The following is a 3963-nucleotide window of genomic DNA, read 5'->3' as shown; positions in this document are numbered from 1 at the left end:
AATGTAACTCATTTGAAGCTGGAAACTTCAAAGTTAATTTAAATCTATTAGGTGCTTGATTAAATATCTCCTCCGCTATATTGGGATTCAGTTCCCTCTCAACAGGGCTATTTTGCTTCCTTTTCCACCTTGAACATGGTTTTCCCTTGATAAAGGAGTGCAAGAATTGAGTTGTTCTGAAGCCCCCTCGCATGTTAATGGTGTGCCACCTACCCCTGAGGGGTGGCCCCTGCTTTATTCTCACGGCTTCCTTTTTACCTTCTTCTAGCACTAGCAGATGAATTATTTTCTAGCAAAAGAAATCTCAGAGACTCTTTTTTATTTTTAATTTATTTTTGACTGCTTTGGGTCTTTGTTGCTGCATGCGGGCTTTTTCTAGTTGCAGTGAGTGGGGGTTACTCTTCGTTGCGGTGCTCGGGCTTCTCATTGCAGGCTTCTCTTGTTGTAGAGCACGGGCTCTAGGTGTACAGGCTCAGTAGTTGTGGCTCGTGGGCTCTAGAGTGCAGGCTCAGTAGTTGTGGCGCACGAGCTTATTTGCTCCGCGGCATGCGGGATCTTCCCGGACCAGGGATCGAACCCGTGTCCCCTGCATTGGCAGGTGGATTCTTAACCACTGTGCCACAAGGGAAGCCCTCAGAGACTCTTCATGGAATACAAGAAGTCTGGCTCAAATCTTCCAAAAGACAAAACAAAGTTTTACAGTTTCCTTATCAGGTAGATACAGTCTTTGTTCAAGTTAAATACACACACGCCCTCTAACCTGTAATTTGTTCCCTAAAAGAACACATCAAGCTGCATATCCCATGAGAATCTGCACTTATTAAGTCAAACCTTAGGATCCCGAAGTATTAGCATGCAGTCAGACTTCAACTGGCCCCGGCAGCCCCACATCTGGCTCTGGCTTTGGAGTGCACATCAAACACCCCTCTCTCTCTCTTCTGGCACCCCCACTATATGCTGTTATTATTTAAAACTTTCTGAATTGTTTAAATGGCAATGTAATTGCCAAATCCTACATTAAGTTGCTGTTACAATATTCTCCCCTTTTAAAAATCAGTAAGGGGCTTCCCTGGTGGCGCAGTGGTTGAGAGTCCACCTGCTGATGCAGGGGACACGGGTTCGTGCCCCGGTCCGGGAAGATCCCACATGCCGCGGAGCGGCTGGGCCTGTGAGCCATGGCCGCTGGGCCTGAGCGTCCAGAGCCTGTGCTCCGCAACGGGAGGGGCCACAACAGTGAGAGGCCCGCGTACCGCAAAAAAAAAAAAAAAAAAAAATCAGTAAGACATTTCTTGAACTCCTACCATGTACAAGGCATCGCGCCAGGTGAACAGAGGATACGGAAGGAAAGATGGAGAATAGCAAAGTCCCAGCTCTGCAGTCAGTGCAGCCACTCATGACCTGCATGACTTTGACCTTATTAATAACCCTCACTGAGCCTGTTTCAGGCTAAGAGATTAGCATGAGAAAAGGTACAGGAGAATGAAATTACATAGTGCAAAATAGAAATCTTTGGATTAAAAGAAGTAGCAGAACAAGGCAGCACGTGCTGAGGTGTGATAGAGGTGAGTGATGCAGAACGAGGAGTGAGGGAGAGTGGCGAGAGGTTGCTGTCACCTGAAGCAGGGATAGGACCTCGGTAAGGAAGGTGGGGCTGGGGTGGGGAGGCTGGAGCTGGTTCATTAGAGAAGGGGAAGGAATTTATAACACAATAGCTAACGTTTATTGTGCACAGCAACACATACTTCACATGGAGCGTCTTACTAATCCTCACAAATTCCCTATGAAATGTTATCATCCTCATTTCACGGATGAGGAAATCAGTGTAGAGTAGCAGGAGGGGGAAGGGCTTTCTAGGAAGTGGACCAGTTACCTGGAGCCAAGGGGCAAGGCCTGCTGTCCCAGCAGCTGCAGCTCAGTTCCCTGTCCTGCCTGGTGATGGGTTCAGTCTTCTGTGAGCAGGTCTCCTGGGAAGGTACCTTGGGCTCCGAGCCTCCGAGTATGCAGTGAGCCTCCACCCATCCTGACTTTTGCTTATTTTCTCAATAGTTTGAAGGTAGTATTTCATATAGTGGGTTCTACCCTCTCACATCCTTCCTTTCAATGTTCGAAACACAACAGTACTCCTAAGTGTGTCGTAAAGACATTTTACCATGGTCCTCTGGTGATTTTATGGAAGAATGTCAATATTTGACAGCCACCATTTGACGAAGGGCACGTCACTCTTCTGAACATTAGCTGAAAGATTCTGATCTTTTCGAAGAATGGATTAGAAGCTAAATCCTCAGAGACAAACATACAGCCCTCTGTGCACTCATGCATGAAGATCTTGAACAGCGTCTTTCTCCAGCTAGGGGAATTTAATAGCCCTAGGCTTTATGCGAGAGTTTATGAATCGGAAGTTGGGATGAGAATTTAAGTATTGCAGACCCAAGCTTTTCCAAAGGTCTACATGTCTTTAGCTAGATTATATAGAAAAAAATAAAATTCTAGTTAATTATGACTTTGTAGATACTAACTCTAAGCATATCCTATCCATTTTAATTACAATATTAACTTTAAGCTTTCAAATTACATTAGCAAAATCCAAAATAGATAATCCAAGAAACAAAGAATCTCTTGTTTTCTAGAATAGACTCAGATCTATGTATTGTTTTTGTACTCTAGTCTTCGTATTTATTTCTGTCTCACCGACAAGTGCTAAAAGACAGAACGCTTAATTCAGGTAACTTTAAGTCTGGCCAGTGAATCATATCAAAATCCATTTGTACTAAAGTGCTTGTGAATGAGTCTTACTACTTTCTGGATGGCTACTGGCTTAGAACTTTCTTTCTTTTCAAGTGTCTTCTTAAAGACTGTGCATAAGAATGAGGGGGTATTTGGGAAGTATCCCCTGAGATTTTCGCAGATGCAAGTCTGCAGTGCATGAATGGTCAATGTAGTGGCCACAACCATGGCTTCTCAAGTCAAGTCTGGTCCCGTGGGTCTGAGGTAACTTCACCTCTCAGACAATTCCCACAAATATAAATGGAAAAAAATGGCATCTACGTCAGAGCGATAAGTGAGACCATGCACAATTCAGGGTGTACTGTCAGTGCTCAGTAAAACGTAACTAAGTATGAAAGAAAATTAGAATGTACCAAGTTGTTTAAAAATGTTTAGCACCATTTTCAACAGTAGGTGTCGCTCTCTCCCTAAGTGCTGGAAGGCGTTGCCTTCTGTTAGTTCAGACACCTGTGTGTTCCAGAAGTATTAGGGAATGAAAGCAGATGATAAAAGAATTCCCTTATATACCTTACAACTAAACAGCACAGTTTTAGGTACAGCCCCCAACTTGCTGTTTGAGATTTAAGAGATTGATTAAATAGACACACACACACACACACACACACACACACACACACACACACACAGCAGTAAGAGTTGGAAAGGGAGAATGAAAAAGGCCATAGAACCAGGTACTAGTTAGAAAACATGGTCTAGCAAGAGTCTCAGCTGTAACTTTCTCAACTCTTATTTGAACCTGTTTACTGTATAAGTGTTAAAAAAAAAAGAAAAAAGAAAAAAGAAAAAAGAAACTTACCAGAAGATGGCTCCATATTTTTTAAAAATTATAATTTGGTACTACCGTATACAAAGTTAGAATTATCACCTCTTGCTTTAAATTAGACTCTAGATACTTGAAATTAAACCAGCCCTAATAAGTTTAGCTCCATTCTTCTTTACATTTTCTAAGTGGAGAAAAGACCTGCTTCGATATCCTCCATTTTATTAGGTCAATACAATTTCCCACAATAGGTAGCCTGATAAATACATGTTGAGACTGCCAAAAGTTTAGCAAATGAAGCACTTAAAAAGATAAAAACTATTCCTTTTATGACAAAATTTAATAATTTAGTGATTTCTATACTTTTCCTTATAAGAATAAAAGGTGACAAATGGTGTTCAAAATTGGAAACCAAATAA

Source organism: Leucopleurus acutus, assembly GCF_964270905.1.
Source record: "Leucopleurus acutus genome assembly, chromosome: 4".
Lineage (NCBI taxonomy): Eukaryota > Metazoa > Chordata > Mammalia > Artiodactyla > Delphinidae > Leucopleurus > Leucopleurus acutus.
The sequence above is the reverse complement of the archived record's forward strand: the minus strand, read 5'-3'. Positions refer to the sequence as shown.